The sequence below is a fragment of the Herpailurus yagouaroundi genome, unplaced genomic scaffold (genome assembly GCF_014898765.1).
Source record: "Herpailurus yagouaroundi ecotype Mexico unplaced genomic scaffold, PumYag 28, whole genome shotgun sequence".
Classification (NCBI taxonomy): Eukaryota; Metazoa; Chordata; class Mammalia; order Carnivora; family Felidae; genus Herpailurus; species Herpailurus yagouaroundi.
Window position 1 is genome coordinate 126,751,896 of NW_024412376.1, and position 11,693 is coordinate 126,763,588.

Sequence of the window (11,693 nt, forward strand, 5' to 3'; positions counted from 1 at the left end):
CCAATTAACTGCATCTCGAAACAAAGCTCAAGAATGTTCTTAAGAACGTAAAAGTATTCAGCACCCAAAGAGGTGAAATGCAAAATCTCTAGCATCTAATGAAGTTATTGGGCAGACAAAGAAGCTGGCAACTATAACCCACAGTGAAGAAAAGAAAAGCAATCAAGACTGACCCAAAACTGACACACATGAATGAATCAGCAAAGACATTAAACAATTATTGTACCTGTATTCCATATGTTCAAAAAGTCAGAGGAAAGACAGAATATGTTATGTGAAGATGTGGAAGATAATTTTAGAAAATCAAAATTCTATAGGTGAAAATTAATGTGTCTGAGATGGAAAACAGACTGGGTGGGATTAATAGTAGGTTAAACATTGCAGAAGAAAATGTTAATAAGCATGAAAGCACTATCCAAAGCAAAAACTGTAAACCCGCCAATGTGAAGTTCAATGAGCCTCCCGCACAAGAAGAAATACTGCACCAAGACATATCATGATAAAATTACTTTAAACCCGTGATAAAGAGAAAATCTTTTTAAAAAATTTTTAGGGGCGCCTGGGTGGCTCAGTCGGTTAAGTGGCCGACTTCGCCCGGGTCATGATCTCGCGGTCCGTGAGTTCGAGCCCCGCATCGGGCTCCGTGCTGACAGCTCAGAGCCTGGAGCCTGTTTCAGATTCTGTGTCTCCCTCTCTCTGACCCTCCCCCGTTCATGCTTTGTCTCTCTCTCTGTCTCAAAAATAAATAAACGCTAAAAAAAATTTTTTTTTTTAATTTTTAATGTTTATTTTTGAGAGAGACAGAGACAGAGTGTGAACAGGGGAGGGTCAGAGAGAGGGAGACACAGAATCTGAAACAGGCTCCAGGCTCCGAGCTATCAGCCCAGAACCCCACGCGGGGCTTGAACTCACAAGCCATGAGATCGTGACCTGAGCCGAAGTCGGACGCTCAACCGACTGAGCCACCCAGGTGCCCCTAAAGAGAAAATCTTAAAAGCAGATCTGACCCTTCAGGGCAGCACCCCAAAGGAGCCTGGCTTTCAGCCTGCCAGGCTCAAAAGGTGATTCTACTTTTGCCCCACACGTGATAGGAACCAGAGAACATGAATGACATTGGCCAAGTTTCTGAGAGTCCTTCAAGTAAGTTACATGCTCAGAGCAGAGCATCTTACGCAGTTCACTCCGGGTAAGCACTGACGGATACAAGCTCAGTAAATACCAAGTCTTTGATGTGTGCTGACCTTGAGTTTCCATTTTGTCATAACATTGGATGGCAAGGTTGTACTTAGATAAATGAATGCTTCGGTCACTTCTTGGATAATATGTTTTCATTTGCAGTTTGTGAAAAGCCATTCGGACTTTTCAGTGGCAAGAATAGTAAACACAGGAGTGCCTGGGTGGCTCGGTCGGTTAAGCGTCCAACTTGAGCTCAGGTCGGGATCTCAAGGTTCATGAGTTAGAGCCCTCGTCAGGCTTTCCGCTGTCAGTGCAGAGCTTGCTTCAGATCTTCTCTCTCTCTCTCTCTGTCTCTCTCAAAAATAAATAAACATTAAAAAAAAAAAAAAAGAATGGTGAACACATACCTGACACAGAGCGAAATGTGTTTCCTTATCCCTTTGTTGTCAGCCCCCATCAGAGCACAAGAGTTTTCTTCCTTTCTCCTTTAAGAAAGATATTGGGTTTGGCAATATCTAGAGTGGAAGAGTTTTCTTTGCTTCTGTTAATGCCAAAAGAAATAAGTGGCAGATGCCCTCAAAGTCTCAGGTATTGCAATTAAAAACTCTCTCCATGCCCAAGGCAACAGCTTGGATTGACTTTGGCCTGGACTTGGCCTCAGGGCTTGGTTCGGGATCCAGGATGGAGACCACACCCTCTGTCTGCAAGCAACCCACCAAGCCGGAAAAGGCACCACTGCCAGGTCTCTTACTTGACACTCAAGTAAGTGTCACAGAGCCTTTCTACCCACTGCCGCTGTTCCCTCTTCTCAACCTGCAGCCAATGTGAAGGAAAGGGAAGAGCCAGAGAGGCCTCGCTGGGAGTAAAAGCCGCTCACCTCCCTTCACATGAGTTAGAAAGGATGCTGCTTTCTTACCTGGTTCACTGCAGGGTCCAAGAACAGCCTGTAAATTTTTTTTTTTTTCAATTCATTTATTTATTTTGAGAGAGAGAGCCAGCAGGAGATGGGCAGAGAGAAGGAGAGAGAGAGAAGCCCAAGCGGGCTCTGTGCTCAGCATGAGCATGGAACCCAATGTGGGGCTCAATCCCACAACCCTGGGATCATGATCTGAGCCAAAATCAAGAGTCGGATGCTCAACGGACCAAGCCACCGAGGCACCCCTGTAAACACTTTTATGTACACTTTCTTTTGGCCCCAGTCCCTCATAGACCCTGTCGATTTCTGGATGAGAACAGAGTCCCACATCAAAGCACTAGCTGCTTCATCCTGATTTTTCACTCATGTATTCTTTCAACAAATATTTACTGAGCACTCATTATGACTCAAGAACTCTACAGGGAATTCAATGTGTGCAAAATCACATATGCTCTCTTCTCCCATGAGGCTTATAGTCTAGTGCAAGAGAAACACATGAATCAAACTATTGCACAAGATAACATAAAATGGCAGTAACGATGGGCACAGTGAAATGTGCATGGTGGTATGAGAGGGGTTGAACAAGTGTGAGTGGGAAAAGGACCGATATTGGTGTCACATACTCATTGCACATACGAGTTATTTTATAATACATGTATAGGATATTTATGTGGAAATCATGGCACATGTGATTCATCTGAAACCCTGTAATTTTTCATTGCGTGTGACCAGGATAATATAAAAAGAGATTTGTAGTCAGAAGACCTGAACTTGTGTTCTAGCTCTGCTATTTGTCAGATACGTCCTCACAGATAAGCTTGGTACGCCTCCCCCTTGCATACATACTATAAATGAAAGTACTATCTGCTCTGCCTAAATTCCAGATTTGTTGAAGAAATAAATATGCGAAACCGTCCATTAACTCTCTATGGTTACAGAAAGATTCTTTTGTATTAACAGACATATTTTAATAATATGGGATCGTACGGAACATACCATTTTGCAATTTATGGTTTCGCTTAATATAGGGTGAGCATAATACGTATCTAACACTGTATCAGTGATATATTTTGGTCAGTCCTTTAAAATTTTATTGTCTTGTCGAAAGATTCGTTTTTAGGGCACCTGGGTGGCTCAGTCGGTTAAGTGCCCAGCTTTTGGTTTAGGCTCAGGTCAAGATCTCATGGTTGGTGAGTTTGAGACCCACATCAGGCTCTCTGCTGTTAGTGCAGAGCCCACTTTGGAGCCTCTGATCCCCTCTCTCTCTGCCCCTCCCCCACTCGTTTTCTCTCTCTCTCTCTCTCTCTCTCTCTCTCAAAATGAATTAAAAGATTCATTTTTATATTTAACCAATGATGCTTATATACCTTGGCTTTGTCATTATCTAAGTACCTGAAGGACAACATGTTGAGGGGATAAATCAGGGGTTTTCTTTTCCAGAATGAAGGATACCAGTACCAGTCTAGACTCCTTTAAAATGAATCTGCTTTTCCTTTCTTTGGCCCATAAAATCTGTATCCTTGGGGAAGGCTTGACTTTACCATACGGAAAGAAACCAAAGGAGGAGGAAAATTGAGCCAAATGTAGTCAGGGGTTTTGAGACTTGGTGTTCCCCAGAAGCCTCACTCCCTGCTGAGAAAGGTGGTGTGGGGACCCCCCTCACCCCCACCCTGGGCCCTGGAGAACAGCCTGAGACTCCAGGAGGGGAGGTGCACGAGCAGAGAGAACATGAACCCCAGGCAGGTACTAAGTAGGAAATAAAATATGTCAAACCGAGAGTGCAGCTCACTCACAAATCAAAGGAAAATTCTCAGCAGGGATGTCATCAGCAGCAACCTGGATGTCAGCCAAAGGAAAATCAGAGAGGATTATAGACTTCCATTAAAATAAATCCACACAAGTAAGCAGATCTATTTTCCCTAATATGAAGATGAGGGGAGCCGTGCTGCCTTGGTTTGTTCAGGAACGTCTCACTCATTCTAGCACATTTTACAAGGCGAGGGTGTCTCATCACACACGCCTTGCAGCACCAAGCACAGCCGTTCACATTTGTTGGGTGAATTTCATTCTTGTGTGAATCAAACAACTCAGGTGAACAAAAAGAAATCAATCCCTAACTATTGTCTGAGCACATACCATGCACAATGAACTTGGCAAGGTGTGTACAAGGTGCGACTCTAGAGCAAAGAGGGAGGCGTCCTTATGCAGTCAACGGGAGCAGACTAGTTACCTTACAATCTCATTTCATGCTGAATCCACACCAAGCCCAATTTTGTTGCGAGAGTTGGGGCTCTCATCCGAAGACAAAATGCCTAAGAACATCAAGAACCCTCCTCAACCACCTTGGTCTAACGGTCATCCCTGTTCCCCTTTTCAGGCGGAAGAGCATCCTCTTTGACAAAGGAGGTGACTGAAGTGTGCAGCTACACGATGGAACTAGGATTCAAACTGAAGCGTGTTGCATCCCAGGGTGATACTGACCATTAGGGAGCCTCTAGCATAGAGCAGAGGACCAAGGAAGGAGGGCCACTGAGTCATGCCCTTTGAGCTGAGAACACCACCCAAACAGATCTGAGCACACAGAAGCGTCAGCACTCTGGCCATCGAAGGTGCAACCCAGGTGCTCTGGCTCTGACGTAGTGATGAAGGTGAGTGGCCTGCCCATGCAGGTTCTGGGCTCTAGGGAGGATCTTCTAATGACCCACCTCTCACAACCCACTGCTTCCATCCAAAAGTTCCTCCTTCTTAAATACCTGCTTCTTAAGTATCTACAGGTTAGGAATGGCTATAGCTGTGCTCCAGAAGGCATTCCAACATCTGGGAACGAGGAGTGTGTGATCTGCTTGGTCAGACTAATGGGTCCCACACCAACCCTTGGAACCAGGAGTTGGTCGACAACACCCAAGCCAACTAGAAGCTGTTACCAGAAGAACAGAAGTTATGGAACAGAGGAAGAGGGAATGGGTGTTGGAAAGACAAAAGCAACAAGTATCTACCATACTGATGGGGGACTATGATACATAGAATCTCACTCCTCAGACTGTGGGAAGGTAGCACAGGCCTAGGAATAGAAATAAAATGAACAGGAACAAAAAGCTGCCTCACTGACTTCCAGTAGAAGATAATATTATGTTTCCTTTTTTTTTTTTTTTTTTGACTACCTTCAACACTCAAAACCCAGGTATATTTTTTTTCTCAAATAACTGTGCAGATTCCGGATTGAGGGCTTGGAGTAAAACATGTTTAAAAGTGTCTCGTTCAGTCTACGGGTAGATTGATTCTGGTTTGTTTTTTGGTTTTTTTGTTTTTTTAAGTTTATTTATTTATTTTGAGAGAGAGAGAGAGAGAGAGAGAGAGAGAGAGAATCCCATGCAGGCTTTGTGCTTTGCACTGAGCCTGATGCAGAGCTTGATCATGACCTGAGCTGGAATCAAGAGTTGGATGCTTCACCGACTCAGTCACCCAGGCTTCCCCAGATTCTGTTTTCTATTGCTCCCCACCTCCACTTCATCCCCAGGGGCTAAGGTGGGGTGTATAATCTTGGTTCAGGCTTTAATACATTTCTGCTGAGGCACTAGCATGGACAGAGGTGACTTTGTGCCCTTGGTGGTGGGTAGCCATATCCAGTCCACAGAGCAGCAGGCACTGGCACTGGGCAGTACTGCCCTTAGATTCAGGCAAATGGAGCTCTATCCTGGGCCCCAGTTTAGGGGACCCCATCCTGGCTCTCTTCTTGCTGTGTTTCTCCCACAGAACAAGGAATCTATCCAACAGGACACACCCACTCAGAGCCTAAACTCCCTCCCTTATTCTAGACTGCACTCCAGATGCACAGGTTCCCCAGAATCCTATGCCCAAATGACTCCAAGGTTATTTCCGGAAACTTTGTGGTCTTCTTCCCTGTATCCATCCCCCTGAAAGGAGACCACTCACACTTCTAGATCCAAAGGATGATCAAGAGAAGACTTTTGCGGGAGATGTGGGTGGTGCTGGTATATATTCAGGCTGAAGTAGGGAAAAAAAAAGAAGGATGTGCTAGGGTGTGGGGGACAGGAGCCAAGGGCTGGATTTCCACTCATGGAATTCTAAGGAGTCAAGAATTCTAAGCTTGAGCTCTTTTAGCTGACTATGAATTTTTCAAGGAAGGAAGATTTAATATATTTTATTTAATAGATTGTTCACTTGGGGCACCTGGGTGGCTCAGTGGATTGAGCATCCGACTTCGGCTCAGGTGAGGATCTCGCAGTTTGTGAGTTCGAGCCCCGCGTCGGGCTCTGTGCTGACAGCTCAGAGCCTGGAGCCTGTTTCAGATTCTGTGTCTCCCTCTCTCTGCCCCTACCCCGCTCATGCTTCGTCTCTTTCTGTCTCTCAAAAATGAATAAACGTTAAAAAAATTAACAGATTGTTCATTTGAAAATTATAAATATTTAAACATATGGTACTGAACCTCCATCTATACTCTTGGCACTGGTCCTTCAATTGTTAAGAAAAGGCTTAGTCTTTGACATCAGAGGTGGGATAGCAAGCAAGTCAGAAGGACCAGATTGTTCCTAGGGCATGATTTGGCTGTCATTCTCTACCCACCTTCCTTTGCTGCCTGTCTTCTAAGTCTCCTTCTCTCATCCTGCTGGCAGTTGTCTTTCAGTAATGTTCTTTTTTTGTCAGTCATTTTTTTTTGGGGGGGGGTGGTTAAATCAGTCAGTCAATTTCTGTTTAATGCATGTAAATACACCAAATGAAGAAAAAAAAATTTTTTTCAATGGCTTGCAAATTAGCTGAATGGCGTGGAACCATCTAAAGTAGACCCTCCTAACAAATAATCTGAATTTACAAATGAGCAGAGGACCCAAATAGTCATTTTTCCAAAGGCAACATAGAGATGGCCAACAAACACATGAAAAGATGCTCAACATCACTAGTCAACAGGGAAATTCAAATCAAAACCACAATGAGATAGCACCTTACACCTGTCAGATTGGTTAGAACCAAAAAGATGAGAAATAGTAAGGGTTGGAGAAGATGTGGAGAAAAGGGAGCCCCCATGCACTGTTGGTGAGAATGTAAATTGGTGCAACCACCGTGGAAAACAGTATGGAATGCCTCAAAATATTAAAAATAGAAATGCTGTATGATGAATAATTCCACTACTGGATATTTACCCAAGAAAATGAAAACACGACTTTGAAAAGATATCTGCACCCCTATGTTTATTGCAGCATTATTTACAATAGCCAAGTGATGGAAGCAACTAAGTGTCTATCCATAGATGAATGGATAAAAAAGATGTGAGATATATATATATATATATGTAAAATGATATATAAATATACAATGGAATATTATATATATAATGGACTATTATGCAACTATAAAAAAAGAATTAGACCTTGCATCTATGACAACATGGAAGGATCTAGAGAATATCACACAAAGTGAAAGAAGTCAGAGACAAATTCCATAAGATTTTACTTATATGTGGAATATAAAAAACAAAACCAATGAGCAAACAAGCAAACAAACAGAATCATAAATGCAGAGAACAAACTGGTGGTTGCCAAGGGGATAGGGTTGCATGAATGGGCAAAGGGGATTAAAAGTTACAAGTTTCTAGTTTTTTTAAATATAATTTATTGTCAAATTGGGTTCCGTACAATACCCGGTGCTCATCCCAACAAGTGCCCTCCTCAATGCCCATCACCCACTTCCCCCTCTCCCTCACCCCCCATCAACCCTCAGTTTGTTCTTAGTAAGCTTCTGGTTCTTAAAATAAATAAATCACAGTGATGAAAAGTACAGCATGGGAATACAGTTGATACTATGGTAATAATGCTGTATGGTGACCATACTTATTGTGAAGAGCTCAGCGTAATGTGTAGAGCTGTTGGATCACTATGTTGCATACCTGAAATTAATATAGCATTGTATGTTAACTATACTTCAGTCAAAAAAAAAGAAAGTAGACCCTCCTCTTCTGCTAGCTGCCTCTCCCTAGGATCTTTACGCTCAATTTATTAAAAATCTGGCCTTTCTAGCACTCACATGTCCCAGGGAGAGTGAACTGTGCTCCATAATCACAGCCACAGTGAGAGGGCCTCTGGGGATTGTAACCCACACAGCTGTGGGTCTGGGAAATATTGTTCTGACTGTTTCCAGCCCAGACCTTAAGCCTGAGTCACCTTTGGGACTGTTACGCAAAGGATGACCCTCCAGCCACAGGTTCAGGCATGTTGTCTCTGGGGATGTTGCAAAGGCAAAAAGTTGGAGAGACTTAGCTCCAGAAGAAAAGGTAATTAATAAAAGCATACCATGTCTTGGCAGGGGGCCCTCCAACCCAGATTCAACAAAGTTAATAGGGTTTCCCCAACTTGTGCCACGATTACAGAGGTAGGAGGAATCTCTGACTTATGGCATTATAAACTATTCTAGAATTATACATCACACACACACACACACACACACACACACCATCATCATCATCATCCACGCACAAATGCACATATATACTTTACTTACATAGAAAGAAGACAAAGGCCAATAGGAGAGTCATCCCTATGTTCATTGCGATCGCTGACCAAGTGGTAAGATTATAGGTGATGTTTTTCTTTTTGCTAATTTATATTTCCTACTTTTTCAACAACAAACAGATTTTATTTGTGTCATTAAAGTCCGACAAGCATGAAAGAGAAAAGGGAAAACTGCAGGGAGAAGGTTCAAATTCTAAAACTGAGAGCTTCGGTTTTATTCATAAATACTAGGTTAAAGCTCATGGGTCTCCACTAGTGATAAAACTCGGTCAAAATCTTCTTCGACTTGATGAGAAGTTCAGAATTATAACAGACTCAAAGTTTCCCTGGAATCACCACCTTAATTATGTGTTAATATTCCCCTTAAAAATGTATTTAGCAAATTTTTCTCTATTTCCGTGTCAGTTGTGTTGGCTTGAGTGTCTTTCCATTCTGTGGCATTTTGTTGAGGGTTCCTGGAACCACTATGAACACTCATCAGTAGATCTCCCAGTAGAGAAGCCTTCGTGCCCGTTCTCGCATGAAGGCTGGGAGCAGACTTGAAATTTAGACCTCATTTCACCTTCCATTCAAACTTTAGGGACATCCTCACATTACTCTCAAAGAGAGCTAATTTTTTCTCCTTCCTCTTCTTATTTCAAAGAGTTTGTAATCATTTGGCCAAAACTAATACATTTATGATGGAAATGTATTATTTTATAAATTCTCAACCTAAATTTGTCCCATTGTATGCAGGGACAAAAAAGTCAGGCCCCCAAATAAACTGCTCTTCTGTACAAAAGGAAAATCTGAAGTCAGTCTCTAATATTATAGAGCCTGGAGAGTTCTCCATGTGGGACTCATTGGAGAATGAAAAGTCCAGAAGAGTAAGTACCTGCAGAGGGTGGGCATAAGGCAAAGCAAGTCAGTTTTCAGTTTCCTTTAAGAAGCAAGGGTTAGATGTAAGTGGTATGGGAAGAGATTGGTTAAGAGCTCGCTTTTGGCAGTCAGATCTGGATGCAAATCCCAATCCCACCATATATATTCGCCTTACGATCTTGAAGAAACTATTTAATGTCTCTGCATCATGATTTCCTCATCTACAGAAAAGGAATTCTAGTAGGATCTATTTCATAGTTCCTTTTTTTTTTCCTTTGTTTGCCTTTTATATTTTTGTGTTGTTCTGTTTCGTTTTGGAGGATTAACTAAGATTTATCATGTAAAGTACCAAGCACCATATCCGGAACATAGTTCTCAATAAACATTGGCCTTCCAAAGTCTATCTGGGGGATACTTCCAGCCAACATGGAGTAACAGAACCAGATTTACCATCCTGCCTGGACAATTTAAAAACCAGACAGAGCCTATGAAGAAAATTTTTCAAGACATTGGACATCAGGCAATGAAGGACATGTATCCCTAAGAGATGAGAAACAAATGAACCGAGTTTTTTTAATTTCCCTAGCTTACTAGCTGGAAGAAGTTTCCAGACCACAGAGCAGGGACGGGGAACCCAGGTACAACCTGGCAATCTCTCTGTGTTGACAAGACAGAGTTGTGAGTCTGAGGAGGACAAGGAGTCTAGAGTTTCAGGGAAAAGTACTACAGAGGAGAGAGCGGCACAGAGAAGTCTGGGGGTCTGCAGAGGGTCCCCCAGAGCCTCTGGGTGAACACCTATCAGCACATACATGTGAGGAATCTGCCCAAAGCCAGGAAAAGAACCACTTGGGAGGCTTAGAGAACAGACCCCAAGACCACACCAGGCCAGGCATAGCTCTTGTTCCCACCATCCAGAGTGGCAAAACCTTATAATTCATGGGCATTAGGTAGAGTACGCAGAAGGGCTTTGCCTCAATAGTGGGACAAAATTAGCCCTACGTTCAATGCTGCTTTGGTATCGCCTTGAAAAGCTTAAAAGCAAACCCAGGAGGATCAAACTGTTTACCAAGTAACTTAATTAACATTTTAGTTTCTATTGCTGCATTAAAAATTACCCCAAAACTTAGTGGCTTAAAACAAAACAAAACAAAACAAAACAAAACAAAACAAAACAAAACAAAAAGAATAGTATTATCTCACACAGTTTCTGTGGACCGAGAAGCCAGGAAAGACATGAATGACGGATAGAAATTTAAGCCAGGAGCATCTTCTGGCAATCAGCAACCAAAAGTGAACACGAACTGAGGTTTTTGATGCTAAAAGAGCCTAAATGTAAAACCTGAAACTGTACATTTTCCAGGAGAAAATATTTATGACCATGGGTCAGGCTATTATTTCTTAGAAAACATTAAAGGCATGAGCCTTGAAAGAGCAAAAATTTATAACTTGATCTGTATCAAAATTGGAAAAGTCTGTCCTTTGGAACACGTTCTTAAAGACAATGAAAAGAAAATTCACAGATGGAGAGAAAATATTTTCAAATTATATATCTGATAAGGAACCTGTATCCAAAATTTATAAAGAATCCTTCAAACTCAACAGTAAGAATACAGACAAATGGAAACTGAGCAAAAAATTCAGACGCCATCAAGAAAGATATGCGGATGACAAAAAAAAAAAGAAAGAAAGAAAAGCATATTCTCAGCATCATTGGTCTTAGTGAAATGCAAATTAAAATCACAATGAGATACTACTACTAAACGCCCGCTAGAAAGGCAAGAACCAAAGAGACGGACGCTACCAAGTGTTGGCAAGAATAGGGTGAGACTGAAACTCTCACAAATTGCTCAGGGGAATGTCCGATAATGTAACACTTCAGAAAATCATTTGCTAGTTTCTTTTTTTTAGTATTATTTAAATTCAAGTTAGTTAACGTACAGCGTAGCCTTGGCTTCAGTAGAACCTAGTGATTCATTTCTTACAGATGACACCCAGTACTCATCCCAACAAGTGCCCTCCTCAATGTCCATCATCCATTTAACCCACCCACCCGCCCCTCCCCTTCCAGCAGCCCTCAGTCTGTTCTCTATATGTAAGAGCCTCTCGTTGTTTGCCTCCCTCTGTCTTTATCTTATTTTTCTTTCCCTTCCCCTATGTTCATCTGTTGTGTTTCTTAAATTCCACGTATGAGTGAAATCATACAATATTTGTCTTTCTCT